The sequence below is a fragment of the Chlorocebus sabaeus genome, chromosome 17 (assembly GCF_047675955.1).
Source record: "Chlorocebus sabaeus isolate Y175 chromosome 17, mChlSab1.0.hap1, whole genome shotgun sequence".
NCBI classification, from domain to species: Eukaryota; Metazoa; Chordata; class Mammalia; order Primates; family Cercopithecidae; genus Chlorocebus; species Chlorocebus sabaeus.
In genome coordinates, this window is record NC_132920.1 from 34,830,176 (window position 1) to 34,856,038 (window position 25,863).

General features: G+C 43.5%; 2 long non-coding RNA genes across 2 annotated transcripts; one reads left to right on the top strand and one right to left on the bottom strand.

The window, feature by feature from the left end:
* On the top strand, positions 1-24,240 carry LOC140708880 (uncharacterized). The gene is made up of 4 exons (XR_012089141.1): positions 1-214; positions 14,590-14,680; positions 21,139-21,190; positions 24,159-24,240. It is a non-coding gene; the product is annotated as an uncharacterized lncRNA (long non-coding RNA).
* On the bottom strand, positions 15,235-21,953 carry LOC140708879 (uncharacterized). The gene is made up of 2 exons (XR_012089140.1): positions 21,685-21,953; positions 15,235-15,633 (listed from the first exon to the last, which is right to left on the bottom strand). It is a non-coding gene; the product is annotated as an uncharacterized lncRNA (long non-coding RNA).
* Positions 24,241-25,863: the final 1,623 nt, after the last annotated feature.

Here is a 25,863-nt window from a genome sequence, read left to right on the forward strand (position 1 = left end):
CGTCACAAACTCGTGACGTCCCCGCGTGACCTCACCGGGGCGGGGCGAGGGGGAGAAAAGTAGGAAGGAGGAGAGAGATGGTCCAGCCGTGTGAGGGAGTTTCTGTCCAGACCATTACTCCGCCCCGTCCCCACCTTCAAGGAGAGCTGTTAAAGCCTGGGGCTGCGGGAGAAGTTCAGGGATTTTCGTTTATGACAACTCTACCATTTTGCAGGTGAGAAAACTGAAGTCACGGGAGAGGGAGACAGTGGCAAGGTCAAGTAGCAAAGTGCACTCAGGACTCAGCCCTCCCAGCCAGGAGTCTGCCACTCACGCTTGAAGGACGTGTTTGAAGAGCCGCTTTCCCAGAGGGATGCTGCCTTAAAGCCTTGGTTCCCGGGCACTCTTTGCTATTACTACCGTTTATCGGTTCTGTTTGTGTTATGCAGCGGTAGCATCGTGTCTCCGGAAAATAAAAAAGGTCTCGATACAAACATCCATCACAGGTCTAAAAGAACACCACACATAACCTTCCACCCACTCTGTCAGGAACAACCCTATCAAAATAAAGTCATGAGAATTTAGCATGCCTTGTTCTGTATTTAAAATAGAAGACAAAGTATTTCTGTATATACTGTACACCTTCCCGGTCAAGGTCTGTCAAAGAATGAGAAAGGAAGTAAAGAGACTGTCTTGTCTGCCCTCTTCTGTTAGGAAATGTTTTTGAAACACCGCGAATTGCCCAGCACTGCTAGATCCAAGGCGGGGAGGGGTGGGGGGGATGAGTGAGAAATGGTCTTCTGCCTTCAAGTAGCCCCCTATTTTACAAATAAGGGAAGTAAGCTTACGTGCGTTGTCCAGAAATACAGAGCAGCAAAACTAGAACCCAGATTTCTGGTTCCTTATGAAGTGTGTTTCCACAATTTCAAAAACAGCTGGAATAAGTAGTAATGTGTCGGGGGCCAGGATGTTTTGGAAAGGGAACGCATTCCTCTGTCCCACTACCAAAAGAGAGTAAACTACAGTGGCTTTTTAAGGTTCTGGAGCCATGCATATTTGGGACTCAGAGATAAACATGTTTTGTCCTAATCTTTTGGATGGTGCAATAGAGACAGAACGATTATAAAAATCTCAATAACTGAAAGGAACTGACACTGTCGAGTCCAGCCTCCCCATTCTACAGATGAAGACATTGAAATGGATAGAGGGGAAATGATTCACCCAAGATTACACAGCTGGAAAGGGGGTTCCAAACTCCCAGTTTAGCACTCCATTCACTATACTCTGCTACATTCCCTTTCTACATTAAGTTCAATTGGGACCTTACACCAAAATTAAAAAGTTGACCCGAGAACTAATTTGATGTTAGGACCATAGACTTCTAGAAAGTGTTTTAACTTGCAGTATCCATGGATGAAAATTGTGTTGACCAAGGATCCAAAAGACGATATTATTGGAACCTGGTGACTCCATTAGAATGCTGATTTAGGGAAAAATTCAAAACTCTCGGTCAGTCGCATACAGTACTAAGGTCTTAACCCACACCTAAAAGCTCTACATAATTCAAATTTCTTTTTTTTTTTTCCAGACAAGATCTTGTTGTGTTGCCCAGGCTGGAGTGCAATGGCAGGATCACGGCTCACTACAGCCTTGAACTCCTGGGATCAAGTAATCCTCCCACCTCAGCTCCCCCAGGAAATTGGAACTGCAAGTGGGCGCCACTATGACAGGCTAGTGTTGTTTTTTCAACCTTCTGTAGAGACAGGGTCTCACTGTGTTGCCCTGGCTGATCTCAAACTTCTGGGCTTGAGGGATCATCCTCCCTTGGCCTCCCTAAGTGTTGGGATTGCAGGCGTGAGCCACTGTGCCCTAATATTTTTATGTAATAAATAAAAAGCTATTAAGATCAATGAGGAGGTGGGAGGATAGCTTATGTCCAGGAATTCGAGACCAGCCTGAGCAACATGGTGAGACCACCACACCACAAAAAATTTAAAAATTAATCCTGCATGGTAGTGCTCACCCATGGTCCCAGCTACATGGGAGACTGAGGAGGGAGGATCATTTGAGCCCAGGAAGTTGAGGCTGCAGTGAGCCATGTTCCTGCCACTGCACTCCAGCCTGGGTGACAGGAGATGCTATCTCAAAAAAATTTTTAAAGTTACATATAAAAATAAAAAGATCAATAAGGAGTCCAAGTTGGGAGGAGCACTTGAGGCCAAGAGTTTGAGATCAGCCTGGGCAGGCAGTGTAGCAAGACCCCATCTCTACCAAAAATTTTTAAAAATAGTTGGGTTAACTGGTACGCACTTGTAGTTCCACCTGCTCCAGGTAGTTGAGGCAGGAAGATAGCCTGCGCCTAGGAGTTTGAGGCTGCAGTGAGCTGTGATTGTGCCACTGCACTGGAGCCTAGGCACCTGAGCAAGACTGAGTCTTCCTTTTTTTTTTTTTTTTTGAGGCAGAGTCTTGCTCTGTTGCCCAGGTTGGAGTGCAGTGGTGAGATCTCGGCTTGTTGCAACCTCTGCCTCCCAGGTTCAAGCAATTATCCTGCCTCAGCCTTGCAGGTAGCAGAGACCACAGGTGTGCACTACCATGCCCGGCTAATTTTTGTATTTTTTGGTAGTGACGGATTTTCACCGATGTTGGCCAGGCTGGTCTGAAACTCCTGATTTCAGGTGATCTGCTGTCAGCCTCCCAAAGTGCTGGGATTACAGGCATGAGTCACCTTGCCCAGCCAAGACTGTGTCTTAAAAATATATATATTAAAGGCTGGAAAATGAATGAAAATATTTTAAACTCCATGAATAAGAAATGCAAATTAAAACAAAGATATAATATCATTCTTACATATTTTTACATTTTTACATAAACAAGGTTTTTTAGTATAAATATATCCTATACATTAACTTGTGTCCTCTATTTTTATTTGCTAATTCTGGCAACCCAAACTTTGGGGAATGTTTACTTTTATGTTAAGTTTCTATACTGCTTGAATGTTTACAGTGAGTATATATTAACTTGGTAGTTATTTTTTATTTTTTTATTTGTATTTTTTGTCCCCATGAAAGCAGACTGTTTTATTTTTAAAAAAGGATAAAATTTTCAATGATTTTCTTTAAATGTTATTGGTGAGGTCAAATTATATCGCTATTGGTCAAGCATGGTGGTTTATGCCTGTAATCCCAGCACTTTGGGAGGTTGAGGTGGATGAATCACATGAGGTCAAGAGTTCGAGACCAGCCTGGCCAACATGGTGAAACCCCATCTCTACTAAAAAATGCAAAAAAAATTGGCCAGGCGTGGTGGCTCACGCCTGTAATTCCAGTACTTTGGGAGACCAAGGCGGGCAGATCACTTGAGGTCAGGAGTTCAAGACCAGCCTGACCAACATGGAGAAACTCCGTTTCAACTAAAAATACAAAATTAGCCCGGCATGGTGGTGCATGCCTGTAATCCCAGCTACTCTGGAGGCTGAGGCAGGAGAATCACTTGAACCTGGGAGGCAGAGGTTGCAGTGAGCTGAGATCATGCCATTGCACTCCAGCCTGGGCAACAAGAGCAAAACTTGCTCTCAAAAAAAAAGAAAAAAAATTAGTCAGACGTGGTGGTGGGTGCCTGAAATCCCAGCTACTCAGGAGGCTGAGGCAGGAGAATCATCGCTTGAACCCGAAAGGCAGAAGTCGCAGTGAGCCAAGATCTCGCCATTGCACTCCAGCCTGGACGACAGAGCGAGACTGTCTCAAAAAATAGTAAGTATTATTATTTTTATTTATTTATTTTGAGACAGCCTTGCTCTGTCGCCCAGGCTGGAGTGCAGTGGCCCGATCTCGGCTCACTGCAACCTCCACCTCCCGGGTTCAAGCGATTCTCCTGCCTCAGGCTCCCGAGTAGCTGGGACTACAGGCGCCTGCTACGACGCCCAGCTAATTTTTTTGTATTTTTGATAGAGACAGAGTTTCACCATCTCTGGTCTCTAACTCCTGACCTCAGGTGATCCACCCGCTTCGTCCTCCCAAAGTGCTAGGATTACAGACATGAGCTACCAGGCCCACCTTTAATTATTATTTACTATTACTTTATTTTTTATTTTTTTCTGAGACAGAGTCTCGTTCTGTTGCCAAGGCTGGAGTGCAGTGTCACAAGATCTGTGCTCACTGCAACTTGCAACCTCCGCCTCCCAGGTTCAAGCAATTCTCCTGCCTCACTCAGTCTCCTGAGTAGCTGGGATTACAGGCATTAGCCACCATGCCTAGCTAATCTTTTTATATTTTTTGTAGAGACGGGTTTCGCCATGTTGGCCAGGCTGGTCTCAAATTCCTGATCTCAAGTGATTCGCCCGCCTTGGCCTCCCAAAGTGCTGGGATTACAGGCATGAGCTTCTGTGCCCAGCTTTCCTCCCCTTGCTTGTTTGCTTGCTTGCTTGCTTCCTTCCTTCCTTCCTTCCCTCCCTCCCTCCCTGCTTCCTTCCTTCATTCCTTCCTTCCCTCCCTCCTTCCCTCTTTCCCTGCCTCCATCCTTCCTTCCTTCCCTCTCTCTCTCTTCTCTCTCTCTCTCTTTTTCTCTCTCTCTCTCTTTTTTTCTTTTTTTATTTTTTTGAGACGGAGTCTCGCTCTGTCACCCAGGCTAGAGTGCAGTGGCCGGATCTCAGCTCACTGCAAGCTCCGCCTCCCGGGTTTTACGCCATTCTCCTGCCTCAGCCGCCCGAGTAGCTGGGACTACAGGCGCCCGCCACCACGCCCAGCTAGTTTTTTTGTATTTTTTTTTTTTTTTTTAGTAGAGACGGGGTTTCACCGTGTTAGCCAGGATGGTCTCAATCCCCTTACCTCGTGATCCGCCCGTCTCGGCCTCCCAAAGTGCTGGGATTACAGGCTTGAGCCACCACGCCCGGCCTCTTTTTTTCTTTCTTTTCTTTCATCTAGCTCTGTTGCCCAGGCTGGAGTGTGCAGTGTGCAACAGTGCATTCTTGGCTCACTGCATCCTCCACCTCCTGGGCTCAAGCGATCCTACCACCTCAGCCTCCAGAGTAGCTGAAACAACAGGTGCATGCCACCACCCCCAGCTAATTTTTGTATTTTTTGTAGAGACAAGGTTTTGCCATGTTCTCCAGGCTGGTTTCCAACTCCTGGGTTCAGGCTATCCTCCTGCCTCAGCCTCCCAAAGTGCTGGGATTACAGGTGTGAGCTCCTGTACCTGGCCCTGTTTGTTTGTTTTACATTTTCCAAGTTTTGACAATAAGCACGTGTTGAAGAATTTTTATCATACGATTTGCCTATGCTATGTTAAGTGAAGAAAACAGTATGGGCCAGGCGCGGTGGCTCAAGCCTGTAATCCCAGCACTTTGGGAGGCCGAGACAGGCGGATCACGAGGTCAGGAGATCGAGACCATCCTGGCTAACACGGTGAAACCCCGTCTCTACTAAAGATACAAAAAACTAGCCGGGCAAGGTGGCGGGCACCTGTAGTCCCAGCTACTCGGGAGGCTGAGGCAGGAGAGTGGCGGGAACCTGGGAGGCGGAGCTTGCAGTGAGCTGAGATCCAGCCACAGCACTCCAGCCTGGGCCACAGAGCAAGACTCTGTCTCAAAAAAAAAAAAAAAAAACCAGTATGTAATTTAGTATACTATATGAACTTATCCACATAGCAAGAGATTGGAAATATTAATAGAGAATTATTAATAATAATTTTATATAAAAGTATAAATATATGTAAATAATTTATATATTTATATAAAATATATAAATAATTTTATATATAAAAATAATTTTTTATACTTTCCTGTATTTAAATAAATAAATATGGCCGTGTGCAGTGGCTCATGCCTGTAATCCCAGCACTTTGGAAGACCCAGGCAGGCAGATCACCTGAGGTCAGGAGTTTGAGACCAGCCTGGCCAAGATGGTGAAACCTAGTATCTACTAAAAATACAAAAATTAATCAGGCGTGGTGGTGTGTGCCTGTAATCCCAGCTACTCAGGAGGCTGAGGCAGAAAAATCGCTTGAACCTAGGAGGTGGAGATTGTAGTGAGCTGAGAACCTACTATTACATTCCAGCCTGGGTAACAGAGGGAGACTCCATCTCCAAATAAATAAATAGGACCAGGCAAGGTGGCTCACGCCTGTAATCCCAGCACTTTGGGAGGCCAAGGCAGGAGGATCACTTGAGCTCAGGAGCTCCAGACCAGCCTTGTCAACATATCGAGGCAAAAATAAAACATAAGAACAACTAACTGCGGGCGGTGTGCATGCCTGTAATCCCAGCTACTTGGGAGGTTGAGGTGGGAGGATCTCTTGAACAGAGGAGGTCAAGGCTGCAGTGAGCAGAGATTGTGCCACTGCACTCCAGCCTGGGGCAATGGAGCAAGACCCTATCTCAAACAAAATAAAATAAAATAGAATAAAATAGAATAAAATAGAATAAAATAAAATAAAATAAAATATTTTCAACTGGCTGGTCCACTAAGAATCATGAGACAGAGGCCAGGCGTGGTGGCTCATGCCTGTAATCCCAGCACTGTAGGAGGCTGAGGCAGGCGGATCATCTGAGGTCAGGAGTTTGAGACCATCCTGGCCCACATGGCAAAACCCCATCTCTACTAAAAATACAAAAATTAACTGGGTGTGGTGCCACGCACCTATAATTACAGCTACTCGGGAGGCTGAGGTAGGAGAATTGCTTGAACCCGGGAGGCAGAGGTGCAGTGAGCCAAAATTGTGCCACCGCACTCCAGCCTGGGAGACAGTGAGACTCCATCTGAAAAAAAAAAAAAAGAAAGAATAATGAGACAGAATTATCTCTATTATCTCCGTTAACGTGGACGATCTTTAAAGCTTTTATTTGGGAAGTAAGAATTGCATGTCAATTTTTTTAAACACTTGGGGTCTTGCTTTTCCACCAAGACTGAAATGCAGTGGCGAAATAACTCACTTCAGCCTGGAACTCCTGGGCTTGAGCAGTCCTGCTGCCTCAGCCTCCCAGAGTGCTGGTATTATAGGCATCAACCACCGTACTCAGCCTCGCAATGTATTCTTAAATGATAAAAGATACCCAGCTGAGTGCAGTGACCTACGCCTGTAATCCCAGCACTTTGGGAGGCCAAGGCAGGCAGATCACCTGAGGTCAGGAGATCGAGACCATCCTGGCCGACATGGTGAAACCCTGTCTCTACTAAAAATCCAAAAATTAGCTGGGCGTGGTGGCACATGCCTGTAATCCCAGCTACTCAGAAAGCTGAGGCAAGAGAATCGCTCGAACCAAGGAGTCTGAGGTTGCAGTGAGCCGAGATCATGCTACTGCATTCCAGCCTGGTGACAGAGCGAGACTCATCTCAAAAAAAAAAAAAGGTTGGAATTTAATGTATGGCTACAACTAGCACAAGCCAAACTTTCCATTTTGTGTTTGTTTCCCAGGAATGGAGGTTTCAATGAGGTAGGCATAAGTATTTGTAAATGTAAAATATTAAAGTCTTACATGACATTGGGAGAGACAAGGACATACATTTCTATAAATAACTACATAAAGGCAGGCAACCATGCAAAGCTGCATATGTTCAAGTGCCAAATGGGAAGTAGACAACGAGGCTGTAGGACTTGGGAGGAGGGAAGAGTACAGGGTAGGTTGGGGTGCCCAGAGATGCCTTCCAGGAGACTCAACTCAGGAGGCCTGGATGATCCTCCACAGAGTTTGAGGAACAGGCTAGTAAGGGAAAGCATTACGACAAAGTCATTTAGAAGCTTTGAACCTCTCCAAGACCCTGGCTCTTATTTACTTATTTACTTATTTTGAGACAGAGTCTCACTCTGTCGCCTAGGCTGGAGTGCAGTGGTGCGATCTTGGCTCACTGCAACCTCTGCCTCCCGGATTCAAGCAACTCTCTTACCTCAGCCTCCCAAGTAGCTGGGATTCCAGGTGCCAGCCACCACACCTGGCTAATTTTTGTATTTTTAGTAGAGACAGGGTTTCACTATGTTGTCCAGGCTGGTCTCAAACTCCTGACCTCAAGTGATCTGCCCACCTCAGCCTCCCAAAGTGCTGGGATTGCAGGTGTGAGCCACTGCGCCCGGCCAAGACCCTGGCTCTTTTTGCTGCTTCCCGTTTTCCGTACTGAATGCAAAAATATATCTAGAAGTCACTCCAGGAAAAGCTAATGCAATCTAAGTTGTCCCTGGGGGGGCATATTTTCTCTGGGAAGTGAATAGGTGAGGTTGAAGAGAAACCCTCCACTTGCAATATCCTCCCAAAGCATGATGGGAAAGAACCAGACCCCCACATCTGGGGTTTTTCCAGTTCTTCTACCCTACTGCCCTACTCAAGAGATACTCAAATGGCAGGCACCAGCCTATTGTACTATTTTTTCTTCTGGGTAAAGCATGAGACCCTGGGTCTCTTTTTTCCTACTGTGGTGAATGGGAGAATGCAGACGAAAACCTGACTGTCTTTATCTCACGTCCCTTGGCCTAGATACATCCAGAAGTAGTCCATTCTTCTTTTCTTTTTTTTCCCCTTCTCGGCCCCTTTAGTTTGCCAAGTCAAATATCCTCCAAGTAAACATGAACTCCTTATCTCTCCCTCATGTTAAAAAAACAAAAACAAAAACCCAGAGCCTCTCCCCTTTTATTATAATCATTCTCTTCACTCTTTTTTACCAGCTGGGTTCCAATGTGTACATCTTGCTGTCTGCATCTCAGGTAAAGTTAAGAAACGAAAGGAGAAAAAAGGGAACAAATATTTAGTGAACTCTCCAATGTGTCAGAGTCCATCACATTAAGTACTTTGGTTCATTTAATCTTCACAGCAAAATGAGATTATTATTATTTTTCCAATTTGCAGATCAGGAAATAGAAATTAAAAGTTTAAATACCCTGTTCAAAGAGACACAGATGTTGAGAAAGCCAAGATTTAACCCAAGGGTCAGAAAGAAACCTGTGCCTTTCTCTTTACTCCAGATTTCTTTCAGTCCTTTTTTTTTTTTTTTTAATTTTTATTATTTTTATAATAGAGACAGGGTTTTGCTATGTTGGCCAGGTTGGCCTTGAACTCCTGGCCTCAAGCAATCCTCCTGCTTCAGCCTCCCAAAGTGTTGGGATTATAGACATGAGCCACTGCACCTAGCCTCTTTCAATCCTAAGGATTTTACATTTTCACTATGTTCAGCCTACTTGTGTTTGTAAGGAGCCATCATTACTTTCTTTTATGGGATTACTTTGATGATTTTCAAGATCCTTTTAGAGGAGACTAAGCTAATAAATACTAATGCCAATACCTTGGCCGGGCACAGTGGCTCACACCTGTAATCCCAGCACTTTGGGAGGCCAAGGCCAGCCTGGCCAACATGGCGAAACCCCGCCTCTACTGAAAACACAAAGATTAGCTGGGAATGGTGGCATGCACCTGTAATCCCAGCTACTCAGGAGGCTGAGGCAGGAGAATCGCTTGAACCTGGGAGGCAGAGGTTGCAGTGAGCCAGGATCATGCTACTGCTGTCCAGCCTGGGCAACAGAGTGAGAGTCTGTCTCAAAAAACAAAACAAAACAAAACAAACTTAAAAAAAAAATACCAATACCTTAAATTTATGTAACACTTGACAGTGTACTTTTTGCCTTATTTTTTCTTTTTCTTTTTTTGAGATGGAGTTTCGCCCTTGTTGCCGAGGCTGGAGTGCAATGGCACAATCTCAGCCCACCGCAACCTCCATCTCCTGGGCTCAAGCGATTCTCCTGCCTCAGCCTCCTGAGTAGCTGGGATTCGCGTGCCACCACTCCCAGCTAATTTTCATATTTTTAGTAGAAGTGGAGTTTCTCCATGTTGGTCAGGGTGGTCTCGAACTCCAGACCTAAAGTGATCCGCCTGCCTCGGCCTCCCAAAGCACTGGGATTATAGGCGTGAGCTGCCATGCCCAGCCTTCCTTATTTTTTCATTGTTTCAATGTTTTATTTTCTTTGGCCATGTCACCTTATAGTTTTTCAATATTTCCATATATTCTCTTATCTCATTCTCAGGAAAAACAAATTACATTGGCTTGTTTTTCAGTAGCTTTGTTTTTTGAAAGACTCATACATGCTTGTTGCAACTAAAATTAAGCAATATAGAAATTGTAAAAAAAAAAAAAAAAGTAAAAATCACCCTAAATCCTGCTACTCAGAGATAACCACTGTTAATATTTGAGTAAATATGTTTTTCATCTGTTTCTCCGTTTGTATAATTTGACTAAATGGGATCATACTCTGCCTTTCTAGGCTGCTTTTTTTCACTGAGAGTATGCTGACAACAGCTTTCCACATCAGTAAATATATATTTATGTCATTATTTATATTTATTTTAATTCTGTTTATTTTCTGGTTTTTGTTTTTGAGGCAGGATCTTGGTCTTTCACCTAGGCTGGAGTGCAGTGGCACAATCACGGCTCACTGCAGCCTTGACCTCCTGGGCTCAAGTGATCCTCCCACCTCAGTCTCTAGAGCAGTTGGGAGTACAGGCACACTCCATCAAGCTCAGCTACTTTTTTAATTTTTTTGTAGAGATGAGATCTCACTATGTTGCTCAAACTGGTCTTTAACTCCTATGCTCAAACAATCCTCCTGCCTCAGCCTCCCAAAGTGCTAGGATTACAGGCATGAGCCACTGCACCCAGCTCCATTATTATTTTTAATGATTATATAGTATTCCAATTTAAGCATACGTTTCACTTGACCAGTGACCTATTGATGACATTTGAGACTACTTCCAATTTTTGATTGTCATAAGAAATTATCAGCCCTAATTTAAAGATTAGGGAATCGAAGCTCTGAAAAAGCTAAATGACCCCCTTTTCAAAATCCAGGTCTAGAGCTAAGCTACTTGCGCCAAGCCCTAGATTTGACTCTTTTTTTTTTTTTTTAAAGACAGGGTCTCACTATGTTGCCCAGGCAGGTCTTGAACTCCTGAGGTCAAGGTGTCCTGGCCCAGACTTCTTACTCAAAACAGTTCTCTTTCCAAATGAACTATAAGAATAGAAAGTTGGAATTCTTGACATATAATAGGAGTTGACATTCTTGGCATATAATTTAGAATTGACAACAAAAAATGAGATGTTTTTAACTGTCCCATTTCTTTTTATTTCCTTTTTTAATCAGTCTACATCATGCTTTGATGCCCCATTTCTTTAAAAGTTAAGCATATGCTTACTATAAAACCCAGACATTCTGCTCCTATCTATTTACTCAAAATAAATGAAAGCATATGTCCATACAAATACTTATACATGAACGTCCATAGCAGGGTTTTTTTTTTTTTCTGAGATGGAGTCTTGCTCTGTTGTCCAGGCTGGAGTGCAGTGGCGTGATCTCAGCTCAGTGCAACCTCCGCCCTGTGGGTTCAAGCAGTTCTCCTACCTCAGCCTCCCAAGTATTTGGGACTACAGGCGTGTGCTACCGCACCTGGCTAATTTTTGTATTTTTAGTAGAGATGGGGTTTCACTATGTTGGCCAGGTTGGTCTTGAACTCCTGACCTCAGGTGATCCGCCTGCCTTGGCCTCCCAAAGTGCTGGGATTACAGGCGTGAGCCATTGAGCCCGGCCCATTCATACCAGTTTTATTTGCAGTATTCAAGTAATGGAAACAACCTAAATGTTCATCAACAAGCAAATGGATAAACAAATTGTAATATGCCCATACAATGGAATACTACTCAGCAATCGAAAGGAGTAAACTATTGATAGGTACAGCAACATGGATGAATTTCAGAAACATATTGAGCAAAAAAAGCCAAACACAAAGGAATATACACTGTGTAATTCCACTTATTTGAAGTTCAAGAATAGGTAAAACTGAGCTATAGTGATGGAAAGTGACCCCAGTGGTGCCTGGAGTTGTAGGGGAGCTTGGAGGGGGCCCAGAGAATTGACTGGGAAGGGGCATGAGTGGATCTTTTGGGTTGGGTTAATGGAATTGTTCTATATCTGAATTGTGGTAACAGTTACATGGATATATGCATTTATCAAATCTCACCAAACTGTACACTTTTTTTTTTTTTTTGAGACAGAGTCTCGCTCTGTCACCCAGGCTGGAGTGCAGTGTGCAATCTTGGTTTGCTGAACCTCCACCTGCCCGGTTGAAGCAATTGTCCAGGCTCAGCCTCCCACGTAGCTGGGATTACAGGCGCACACCAGCACACCCGGCTAATTTTTTTGTATTTTTAGTAGAGATGGGATTTTGCCATGTTGGCCAGGCTGGTCTAGAACTCCTGACTTCAAGTGATCCACCCACCTTTGCCTCCCAAAGTGCTAGGATTACAGGCATGAGCCACTACGCCCCGCCAAACTGTACACTTTAAATGGGTGAATATTATTGTATGTAAATTATATTTCAACAAAGTGTTGTTTTTTAATTGGCCCTTTTGTTTTGTTACCATGAAGTATACTGCGTCTGGCAGAGACAAACATTTGCCATAAATGAAAAATGTCTGTGAATGAATAATTATCTCTATATATATATATGGTTTTTTTTAAAGGATAAATGGCACTCATCTGGTCCTTTCCCAGTAATAGGAGTCACTTATCAGAAAAATAACTTGTCTCCATGAGCTTGACCCTGAAAAGATGAGACACAGGTCGGCTCTACATACCGTGGGTAATGCTGCTCTGGCTGGACATGCAACAGCTGGCGGGGGTCCTCGGCAGTGGGCCCAGGCAGGCATCTGCGTAGGGAGAAAGAAGGGCTCAGCCCTCCCCTTAGCATACATTTTTCAAGGGCAGACCTGCCTAGGAGGGTCACATGTCTGATGCCTTTGCCAGGCCTCCAAACATAGAAAAGCTGCAGGGTTCTATGAAAAATGAAGCCTTTGTGTCAAAAATAGACCTTCAAGGAGAAAATTAAAAAGCTGTTTCCTGAAGCTAGCAAAGGGGAGCTATCCTGGAAAGGAAAATGCCTGGAAAGCCAGTTTGAATTTTGAAGGGCCATGCTAACAAGTGATGACAACCCAGGGGCCTCCTTTCAGAGGCCCCGTAGAATTTCACTGAACTCATTTGCCTCCAATCTCCTCGAATCTCACACTGCAGAACTTCTGGGATACTTTAAAGTGAGTTTCTACAGAAAAGGAAAAATCAACTGACTGTCAGGTGCTTAACTGGTTAGGAACATCAAAGATGCCTGCTTGAAAAAGAAAGCAAATCAAAACAAAACAGAAAGCCCTAAACAGGAATCTCTAGAAAGCAACTCTTTGTAACTGATAATAGCAGCCTGCTGTAAAGGCATCCCCAAAAGTAAAATGTTCATTTCCTCCAAAAAGAGTGTGTGTGTGTGTCTGTGTGTGTGTCTCTGTGTGTCAGAGAGACAGAGACAGAATGAGGTGGAAGAGGTCAAGACTAGAGAGAATAAGTGAATATTTCCTTTCTCTCACCAGACCTCATGTGGCCAAAAGCTAAACAGGTCCATAATCAGCACACTGTTCATCTATCCTTGTGTGTATCCTTAAGCTAGTATCTCAAGAGTCTAATTCCCTAAATCTCAGTCACTTGGGAGCCGGTGGGTCTTGTTAAAAATGCCCATTCTTGGCCGGGCGTGGTGGCTGACATCTGTAATTCCAGCACTTTGGGAGGCTGAGGCAGGCAGATCACGAGGTCAGGAGATCGAGACCATCCTAGCTAACACAGTGAAACCCCACCTCTACTAAAAATTAAAATAAAATAAAATAAAATAAAATTAGCCAGGTGTGGTGGCAGGCGCCTGTAGTCCCAGCTATTTGGGAGGCTGAGGAAGGAGAATGGCGTGAACCCAGGAGGCGGAGCTTGCAGTGAGCTAAGATCACGCCACTGCACTCCAGCTTGGGCAACAGAGCGAGACTCCATCTGAAAAAAAAAAAAAAAAAAAAAAGCCCATTCTTGGCTAGGCATGGTGGCTCATGCTTGTAATCCTAGTACTTTGGGAGGCCAAGGCGGGCAGATCACCTGAAGTCAAAAGTTTGAGACCAGCCTGGCCAACATGGCAAAACTCCTTCTCTACTAAAAATACAAAAATTAGCTGGGTGTGGTGGTGCACGTCTGTAATCTCAGCTACTTGAGAGACTGAGATAGGAGAATCACTTGAACCCAGGAGGTGGATGTTGCAGTGAGACGAGATCGTGCCACTGCACTCCAGCCTGGGAGACAAGAGTGAAACTCTGTCTCAAAAACAACAACAACAAAAAGCCCATTCTTGGCCGGGCGCAACAGCTCATGCCTATAATCCCAGCACTTTGGGAGGCTGAGGTGGGTGGATTATTTGAGGCCAGGAGCTCGAGACCAGCCTGGCTAATATGGTTGAAAACCTGTCTCTACTAAAAACAAACATTAAAAAATGAGCCATGGTTGTGGGCACCTGTAATCCCAGCTACTTGGGAGGCTGAGACACGAGAATCATTTGAACCTGGGAGGTGAAGGTTGCAGTGAGCCGAGATTGGGCCACTACACTCCAGCCTGAGTGACAGAGCAAGACTCTGTCTCAAAAAAAAAAAAAAAGCCCATTATTGGGTCCCAGACCCCTACAGTATAAGTCCATGTGTCTGAAATAGAGCGCAGGAATCACCATGTGATTCTAATGCACATTAAAGCTTGAAGGTCATTACCATTTCTTTTCTTCTCTTTTTTTTTTGAAACAAGGTTTTACTCTGTCACCCAGGCTGGAGTGCAATGACATGATCTCGGCTTACTGCAGCCTCCACTTCCTGGACTCAAGTAACTGGAACCACAGGTGCGTACCACCGTGTCTGGCTAAGTTTTTGATTTTTGGTAGAGACAAGGTCTCACTTTGTGTCCAGGCTAGTTTTGAACTCCTGTGCTCAAGCGATCCTCCTGCCTCAGCTTCCCAAAGTGCTGGGACTACAGGCATAAACCACTGAGCCCAGCAGAAGATCATTACTTTAAGCAAACACAGTTAATCGTTTATTAATGGTTTGCTCAATAGTTCAACTTGATTACAGGTCAGCAAATTAAACTCTGTATTTTCACTGGTGTGTTTGAATTCTGTTTGTCTCAAGAAAAGCAACTATGAATTGGTGGGGAAAAATACCCACTGGATGGTTGAGAATATAAATCCATACATTTCTGAGATTGGTGGCAATATGTTACAAAATTCTTCTAAATGCTTTCACCCAGATTTTCCACTCCCAGTCATGAATCCTAATGTAATAATGAATGAGCCAAGATACGAGAAAGTTTATTTTGCTCTTGTTCATAATTTTGAAAAATTGGAAACCATCTAAATGCTTAACAAAAGGAGATCAGTTAAACTAGTTACAAGAGTGGCATGTAATAAATGCAGATCTGAATTTATTGACACAGGCACATGTTTAAACTACATAATTGTTCAAGGGACAAAGAAGAGTACAAAACTATGTCATATGTTTATTTTTGTAAAAAGAAATTTAAAACAGGCCGGGCATGATGGCTTACACCTGTAATTCCAGCATTTTGGGAGGCCGAGGCAGGCAGATCTCGAGGACAAGAGATAGAGACCATCCTGGCCAACATGGTGAAACCCTGTCTCTACTAAAAATAAAAAAATTAGCTGGGCATGGTGGCCTGTGCCTGTAGTCCCCACTACTTGGGAAGCTGAGGCAGGAGAATCGCTTGAACCCAGGCAGCAGAGGTTGCATTGAGCTGAGATCGCGCCACTGCACTCCAGCCTGGCGACACTGCAAGATTCTGTCAAAAACAAAGCAAAACAAAACAAAAATTAGTGGGGCAAGGGGGTGTGCACCTGTAGTCCCAGCTACATGGGAGGCTGAGTCAGAATAATCGCATGGGCAACAGAGAGACTCCATCTCAAAAAAAAAAAAAAAAATTAAGAACAAAATTTTGAAGAATAATATACAAAATGTTAACAATACCTATCTCTGTGTGGTGGGGTCACATTTTTCTTCCTTGTAATTTGTTTAAATTGGTTTAAAATTATATACATATATTATTATTTTAGAGACAGGGTCTCATTCTGTCCCCCAGGCCATAGTGCAGTAGCATGATCATGGTTCAGTATAACCTCAAACACTTGGGCTCAAGCGATCCTCCCATCTCAGGGGCAGACCACCATGCCTAGCTACATTTTTTGTTTGTTTGTTTTTAAGTAGAGATACGGTCTCACTGTTTCCCAGGCTTACTGTTATAATCAGAAAAAGCATAGGGCTGTAACCATTTTGAATAAAAGGAGCAGATCACTGAATTCCATGTTTAAAAACTGGGTTAAAGTCCCAGATCTACTGCTTTGAACTTCACTTTTCTTTTCTCTGAAATGGAGTATTATCATCTCAGAGGTACTCTCCATCTACCTCTGAGAGTAGTTGTGAGATAAAGTTTGGAAATATTTTGCAAACTGTAAAGTGTTTTATAAAGATGCTGTATTACTAAGTTTTGATTTTCACATCAGAGACCCAAATTCATTCAATACCTAAATCTGTGAATATGTCATTAAACATGATGCTAGCCTTTTTTAAAAAAAATTATATGTTACTTTTTATTATGGAATTTATTTATTTATTTTGAGACAGAGTTTAGCACTTGTTTCCTAGGCTGGAGTACAGTGGCGCAATTTGGGCTCATTGCAAACTTTGCCTCTGGGGTTCAAGTGATTCTCCTGCCTCAGCCTCCCAAGTAGCTGGGATTACAGGTGTGCACCACCACACCGAGCTGATTTTTGTATTTTTAGTAGAGATGGAGTTTCACCGTGTTGGCCAGGCTGGTCTCGAACTCCTGACCTTAGGTGATCCGCCCGCCTCGGCCACTGAAAGTGCCGGGATTACAGGTGTGAGCCACCGCACCCCGCTGAGAGACCCTGTCTCTACCAAAAAAAAAAAAAAAAAAAAAAAAAAAATTTAAAAAATTAGCCAGTTGTGGTGGTACATGCCTATAGTCCTAGGTACTCAAGAGGCTGATGCAGGGGGATCACTTGAGCCTGGGAGTTCAAAGTTTCAGTGAGCTATGATCATGCTATTGCACTCCATCCTGAGCACAGAGAGAAATTTTATTAAAAAAAAAAAAAAGTAGCCTGGATACAATGGCTCATGCCTGTAATCCCAGCACTTTGAGAGGCCAAGACAGGTGGATTGCTTGAGGCCAGAAGTTCAAGACCAGCTTGAGCAACATGGTGAAACCTCATCTGTACAAAAAAGAAAAAGGAAAATTTACTAACTCAATAGAACTTTACAGAAAAAAAAATTAGCTGGGTGCGGTAGTGTACAGCTGTAGTTCTAGCCACTCAGGAGGCCGAGGTGGGAGGATTGCTTGAACCTGGGAGGTTGATGCTGTAGCAAGCTGTGATCATACCACTGCTCTACAGCCCAGGTGACAGAACAAGTCCCTGTCTCAAAGAAATAAACAAAAAAGTGAATAAAACAGTATACACACTCCCATGTATGCGTCACCCAGCTTCAATATTATCAACTGACAGCCAACCTTGTTTTGTCTACACCTCCCACTCACTCCCAACCTCTCCCATATTAACATAGCGCCAGACTTTTAGTTGAGCTCTATAAATTTTTTTTTTTTTTTTTTTTTTTTTTTTTTTTGAGACTGGCTCTCACTCTGTCACTGAGGCTGGAGTGCAGTGGCACGATCTAGGCTCATTGCATTGCAACCTCTGCCTCCTTGGTTCAAGTGATTCTCCTGCTTCAGCCTCCCAAGTAGCTGAGACTACAGGCACGTGCCACCATGCCCAGCTAATTTTTATATTTTTAGGAGAGACAGGATTTCACCATGTTGGCCAGGCTAGTCTCAAATTCCTGACCTCAGGTGATCCGCCCGCCTCGGCCTCCCAAAGTGCTGAGATTACAGGTGTGAGTCACTGTGCCTGGCCAAGCTCTATAACTTTCATGTACACAAAAGTACATTCCAGTTCTCAACTCCTCATCTAAAAAGACAGTTCAGAGACCAGGACACGGTGACTGGTTTCCTGCCAGGTGGCATAGGGGAGCTTAACAAGAACTACCATCCCAATTTCCTGGTGGTGAAGAAGCATACAACCATCAGTGAGATCAAAGACACTTTCCAGCAGTTTCTAAACAGGACGACATTGGCATCATCCTCGTCAACCAGTACATTACAGAGATGGTGAGGCACGCCTTGGATGCCTACCAGTGCTCCATCCCAGTCATCCTGGAGATCCCCTCCAAGGAGCACCCATATGACGCCACCAAGGAATCCATCCTGGGCAGGGCCAGGGGCATGTTCTCTGCCAAAGACCTGCTCTAGGGGATTCCTCACAGCCCAAAGCCCCTGCCTCATTTCCAGGCCTCTCCCCAGGCTTGCCATCAGCCTTCTTTAAGTTATGAGCCTCTGACTTCCAATTCCCATCTCTCCCCACTTCATGAAGAGGCTAGGTGAGGCGCTCTTAGGTTGCTTGGGCTCTGCTGTTAAAGTCAAGGCTAGTTAAGGAACAGGAAGCCAGACCATCTTCTCTCTCCACTACCTCTTCCCTGTGCTGTTGGTTACACAGTGTTGTTGTTGATGCAAAATTAAAGTCTAATATTAATAATATTCTTGCTTCTCTCCAAAATAACGAAAACAAAAACAAAAAGTTGATATAGTGCAATTTCTACAGATTATGTATGCAACTCAGCATTGGGCCAACAAAAGGACCCTTAAAGTCTAATAGACTTGAGTTCAAATCCTTCCCTGTCACCTACCAGTCATGTGACATCAGATAAATTAATTACCCCTTTTAAGTCTTGTTTCCATTAATACCTGCCTTCTATAGTTAACATGAGACTGAGGCTGGGCGTGGTGGCTCATGCCTGTAATCCTAGCACTTAGGGAGGCTGAGGTGGGCGGATCATTTGAGGTCAGGAGTTCACGACCAGCCTGGCCAACATGGTGAAACCCCATCTCTACTAAAAATACAAAAATTAGCCAGGCATGGTGGCGTGTGCCTATAATCCCCGCTACTCAGGAGGCTGAGGCAGAAGAATTGCTTGAACCCAGGAGGCAGAGGTAGCAGTGAGCCAAGATCACGCCATTGCACTCCAGCCTGGGAGATAGAGTAAGACTCCATCTCGGACAGAAAAAAAAAAAAAAATGAGACTTAAATAAGAGAATGTATGTAAAGCACTTAGCATGACGTCTAACACATAGTGGCGGGGGGGCGGGCAACAACATCTCACAATATATTCCATTTGTTTATAGAAGACCTTTAGGAAGTACAACCATAAATATTGATTTCCCTTTGACATACAAAGAAATTGACAACATTAATGGGTATTGCTAACAGTGGAGAGACAGAGAACTGCTCATTTTCTACTGGGAAAGTGAAAATTGGGACAACCACTGAGCACAGCCACAATTTGGCAGTATCTAGGAAAGTAGAAGAGGCGTTTTCCCCTACATCCCAGCAATTCTATTTCTAGGTATATGCTCTAGAAAACTCTCACACGTGTACCCAAGAAGACATATAAGAATGTATATTGCAGGCCAGGCGCGGTGGCTCACGCCTGTAATCCCTGCACTTTGGGAGGCTGAGGAGGGCGGATCACAAGGTCAGGAGATCAAGACCGTCCTGGCTAACATGGTGAAATCCCCGTCTCTACTAAAAATACAAAAAAGTTAGTCTGGCGTGGTGGCACCTGTAGTCCCAGCTACTTGGGAGGCTGAGGCAGGAGAATGGCGTGAACCCGGGAGGCGGAGCTTGCAGTGAGCCGAGATCACACCACTGCACTCCAGCCTGGGCGACAGAGTGAGACTCCATCTCAAAAAAAAAAAAAAAAAAAAATGTATATTGCAGCTAGGTGTGGTGGCTCACCCTTATAATGCCAGAACTTTGGGAAGCTAAGGCTGGAAGATAATTTGAGCCCAGGAGTTTGAGACCAGCCTGGGTAACATAATGAGACCCCCCTCTACAAAAAAAAAAAAAATCAAAAAATTACCCAGGCATAGTAGTATGCACCTGTAGTCCCAACTACTCAGGAGGCTGAGGTAGGGTGATTGTTTGAGCCCAGGAGGTTGAGGCTGCAGTGAGCTGTGGTTGTACCACTACACTCCAGCCTGGGTGACAGGGCAAGACCCTGTCTCAAAAAAATTTTTATTTTAAATTAAAAACATGTACACTGCAACAATGCTTATGAGAGCAAACAATAGGAAGCAGTCTAAATGTCCAATAGTACAGAAAATGTGATATAGTCAAGGAAGATAAATTGTGATATAGTCATGAATGAAACATCTACACCAATTAAATTGGCTGAAGTAGTTACATGTGGCAACATGAGTAAATACTGTAAAGTTGAATGAAAAGAGTGGTGGCAAAAGGATCCCTCAATATGATACCTTTTTTTTTTTTTGAAATAGAGTCTCGCTCTGTCACTAGGCTGGAGTGCAGTGGCGATACCATTATTTTTTAATAGCTTTATGGAGGTGTAACTGATATACAAAAGCCTGCATATATTCATTATGTACACTCTGATGAGTTTGGACATATGTACACACTCATGACACTACTTTGTCTCTGTCTCAAAAAAAAGATGAATAATAGATTCATAATAAATCATACATTCAGGATAATCAATATTCAGGATAATGGTTATCTCAGGAAAGAAGAAGAAGAAATGTAATAGAAGAGGGATACTAGTAGGGTGTAACTGTTTCTGTAATATTTTAGTTCTTTTTTTTTTCTTTTTTCTTTTTTTTTTTTTTTGAGACAGAGTCTTGCTCTGTCACACGGGCTGGAGTGCAATGGCACAATTTTGGCTCACTGCAATGCAACCTCTGCCTCCCAGGTTCAAGCAGTTTTCCTGCCTCAGCCTCCAGAGTAGCTGGGATTACAGGCATCCACCACCAAAGCCTGGCTAATTTTTGTATTTTTAGTAGAGACAGGGTTTCATCATGTTGACCAGACTGGTCTTGAATTCTTGACCTCAGGTGATCCACCCACCTTGGCCTCCCAAAGTGCTGGGATTACAGGCATAAGCCACCATACCTGGCCATATTTTAGTTATTTAAAAAATAGCTAAAGCACATATGGCTTAATGTCAGGATTTATGTGTAAAGACTCAGATTTTGTTATATTATTATTCATACATACGTATATGTATATGTATATGTATACATATGTATATAAGCAGAAAACGCTTACTATGTGGCACTGTTAAGATTCTTTACATGTATTAACTAATGTAATCATTTCAACAATCCTACAACCTTACGGTTACTATGATTATCTCTGTTTTACAGATGAGAAAACTGAAGTACAGAGATTAGAAACTTGCTTAATGTCACAAATCTAGTAAGTGGTGATCCTGGGATTTGAAGATGGTCTGGCTTCAGAGTCTGATCTTTTTTTTTTTTATTTTTTATTTTTTTAATTTTTATCTTTTTGGGCTGGGTGCAGTGGCTCATGCCTGTAATGCCAGCACTTTGGGAGGCTGAGGCAGGTGGATCACTGAGCTCAAGAGTTTGAGACCAGCCTGGGCAACATAGTGAGACCCTGTCTCTACAATAATAACAATAACAATAATAATTTTTATCTTGTTTATTTTTAAAAATCTTCTACTTATTAACTTTATTTATTTTTCTCTCTGGTAACTCCCAGAACAAGAGTCTCATCTCTTAACAACCATATCCTACTACCTCTTCAAATATTTCAAAATTTTAAGAATATAAGAGGAGGGCAGTACTGAGCAGGGAGATAAAATTGTCTAGCATCACACAGGCTGTATGACAAAAAGGCAGTTCAACAATCTTTCCTAACCTTCTTTTGTTTCTGAGAGTCATACATACCTGTGACTTGTGATGAGAAGGATAAATCAAACAGCAAACTGAGAAGATTCTTCTCAAGGCTTTGCGAAATTATCTGGAAGTTAATGCAGAGGAGAATAATTCTGTGAATGAAGAGAGTTTTTCATTTAAAGTTTGAGCTAATAATCCTGAAGGTTATGATTGTTGTTAAATTGTTATCTACATTTAGGCAGGACCATTTGCATGGGCAAATCCCCAATGAGTCATAACCCACACATGAGATAAAAATTAACTCTGTTCTTTCTATATTACAAAAGAGCAAAATTAAGACTAGAAATCAAATGTAATCTCTGCCTCCGGAAGATCTATTGGTGGATTCAGCGTGTGTCTTTGGGGCACGTCAAAGACCACTGTTGGTGGCTGGGCCTAAGGGAGAGGCTGGTGTCCTCCTTTTATGATCCTCCATGGCTCTGACTCTGTGTTTCACATCCAGACCCAGCAGGGCTCCAAGGTTTAGGGGAAACCGTAGACTTGGACAGGGTAGTGGCAGGTCTCATGACAAAGAGAACTTAGTCCAGCAAGTAAAAAGCTTTTGGAGAAAAGTCAACTGAACATTTTTTAAATGGGTAATCTATTTTTGAATAATAGTAGGATATTTTCAGTCCTGTCATATTTCTGAATTTTATGATTTTATCTTCCCTCTGGAGAGTTCCTGGGGGCACCTCTCCAGTCCCACAAAAAAGTGAATTCCCCAATGGGTAAATTAATTCTTACATTTCTGTAGCAATTTCTTCCTTGCAAGGAGGTTTTTTATCTATTATATCATTTGAAGTTTATGCTATTTGATTTGTTGGGGCCAGGCACGGTGGTTCATGCCTATAATCCCAGCACTTTGGGAGGCCGAGGCAGGTGGATGGCTTGAACCCAGAAGTTCAAGACCAGCCTCTGCAGCATGGCAAAACCCTGTCACTACCAAAAATACAAAAATTAGCAAGGTATGGCGGCACCCATCTCTGTAGTCCCAGCTACCCAGGAGGCTGAGATGGAAGGATTGCTGGAGCCAGGGAGGTTGAGGCTGCAAGTGAGCCAAGACCATACCACTGCACTCCAGCCTGGGCGACAGAGTGAGACCGGCTCAACAACAATGACAACAACAACGACAAAAAGTAAAGTAATTTTAATTAATTAATTAATTTATTTATTTATTTCGAGATGGAGTCTCTGTCTGTCACCCAGGCTGGAATGCAATGGCGCGATTTCGGCTCACTGCAACCCCTGCCTCCCCAGTTCAACGATTCTCCTGCCTCAGCCTCCTGAGTAGCTGGGATTATAGGCACCCGCCACTACTCCCAGCTAATGACCTCGTAATTTGCCCACCTCGGCCTCCCAAAGTGCTGGGATTACAGGCGTGAGCCACCGCGCCTGGCCTCTTTTTTTTTTTTTAATAATGTATAGGAAATAGGAATAACTACAACAATGATATCCAGTATTCGATGGTAATGGAAGATGCCCATCACAAAAGACCACATGTTGTAGATTCCATTTATACGAAATGTACAGAATAGGGAAATTCATGAAGATAGAAAGTAGATTAGTGGTTACCAGGGGTTAGGGGTAGCAAAGGTAATGAAGAATGACTGTTAATGGGCACAGGGTCTCTTTCTGGGATGATGAAAATTGGGTAGTTCTGGAATTAGTGGTAATGGTTGCATAGTCTTGTGAATATATGAAAAATCACTAAGTTGTACAGTTTCAAAGGATAAACTTTATGGAGTATTTTTTTGTTTTGTTTTGTTTTTTGTTTGTTTTGTTTTGTTTTGTTTTTTTGGTCTCACTCTGTCACCAGGCTGGAGTGCAGTTGTACAATCTTGGCTCACTGCAACCTCCGACTCCCTGGTTCAAGCAATTCTGCTGCCTCAGCCTCCCGAATAGCTGGGATTACAGGCACACACCACCACGCCCAGCTAATTTTTGTATTTTTAATAGAGACGGGGTTTCGCCATGTTGGCCAGGATGGTCTTGATCTCCTGACCTCGTGATCCACCCACTTCAGCCTCCCAAAGTGCTGGGATTACAGGCGTGAGCCACCACGCCTGGCCTGGATTATGAATTTTATCTCGATATTTTATTTTCATTTTTTTTTTTTTTTTTTTTTTTTTTTTGAGACGGAGTCTTGCTCTGTAGCCCGGGCTGGAGTGCAGTGGCCGGATCTCAGCTCACTGCAAGCTCCGAATAATTTTTATTTATTTATTTTTTAGAGACGGGGGTCTCTCTGTGTCACCCAGGCAGGTCTTGAACTCTAGGCTCAAGCAATCCTCCCACCTCGAACTCCCAAAGTGTTGGGATTCCAGGCGTGAGCCACTGTACCTGGCCTCAATGTTTTTAACTGCAAAAGAAAAAAACCTGAGCGCTTACCACATGCCAGGACTGGCTAAGAACTTTACTTGCCTCAAGCTGCTTATCTCCATAATTATCTCGACAAGCTTATGTGATACTATCATTTTTTCATTTTACAGATGGTACAGATGGAGACACAGACTCAAAGAGGTGATTTGTCCATAGCAATGTGGTGAGCAAATAAACACCAACCAAAATTCAGATTTCTGACCTTCACTTTCCAAATCAGACCCTCGACTATCATCCTGGTAATTCAAGGTGACATTTCTGAGTGAGTGGAGTTCACCTAGTATTTCCTCTGCTCAACTCCTTTTTTTTTTTCCCCCGAAACGGAGTCTCACTCCGCCGTCCATGTTAGAGTGCAATGGCGCGATCACAGCTCACTGTGGGCTGAAACTCCTAGGCTCAAGCAATCTGCCTCCCAAAGTGGAATTACAGGCATGAGCCACTGTGCCTGCCCTCAACCCCCCTTAATAATAGGTCTTTGCAATGCCTTACCCTTGTACCTTTTATGGCATCTTTTTAAATTTGGGATTCTTCCCCCACCACCCCTGCTGCTGGTTTTTTGGTTTTTTTTTTTAATAGCGACAAAGTCTTACTATGTGTCACAGGCTGGTCTTGAACTCCTGACTTCAAGCAATCCTCTTACCTTGGCATCCCAAATTGTTGGCATCACAGGCATGAGCCACCACGTCTGACCTCCTCAACTTTTGAGAGTTAAACATAGCAGTGATTTTCCTTCCTGAAAGTCCTTAATTCTTCAAATCACTTTTCTTCTGACAAAAAGCAAAGTTTCACTTCTTAGCTCCTCTCTAGGGAAGCCCCTTCAGGTCACACAAGGGCAGCTGGTTTTAAGCAAAGCTGTGTTGTTTATCCCTTGCACTTATTCTGCTCCAAGGACATGATTACCTTGCCACTGAGTTTCCCAAGGGTTTTTCTTATGTATATATATTTCCTCTGACCTGATGGAGCATTTGGGTCACAAGTGAGTCAGCAAAAACACTACGGAAGGAAAAGACACATTGCAACAGCCTCAGTTATGAGTGAATCCTCAGACATTCAGAGTTGGAGCAAACCTCAGTGATTATTTGCTCTGAGACCTCTTATCTAACATGGAGAATTCTAGGGTAGAGCGACATTAGGTGACTTTCCCATGGCCGTGGAATCAGAAGTATACCTGAGCCTAAAATTCTGACACTATAAACAACTGGCTTGGTGAATTTCTCAAATGATCCTCAGTCAAAGGAAACTCCTAAAGAGTTCCATTTAGTGTTACTGATGTTGTTTGCTTACATTTTACTATGTAAAATTTACTAGTTAAAAAGAACACTTCTGGGTTTTGGTTTTTGTTTTGTTTTGAGATGGAGTCTCTCTCTGTTGCCCAGTCTGGAGTGCAGTTGCGCGATCTTGGCTCACTGCAACCTCTGCCTCCTGGGTTCAAGTGATTCTCCTGCCTCAGCCTCCCGAGTAGCTAGGATTACAGGCACATGCCACCACCATGCCTGGCTAATTTTTTGCATTTTTTAGTAGAGACGAGGTTTTGCCATGTTGGCCAGGCTGGTATTGGACTACTGACCTCAGGTGATCCACCCACCTTGGCTTCCCAAAGTGCTGGGATTACAGGCGTGAGCCACAGCACCTGGCCTGATACTTTTGGTATATCCCTATAATGGAGTATTATACAACCATTAAAATTTATGAAGATAAGTATTTTTAAATAAAATGTTAAGTTTTAAACCATTAACTAGGCCAGGTGCAGTGGCTCATGCTTATAATCCCAACACTTTGGAAGGCTGAGGTGGGAGGATCACTTGAGCCCAAGAG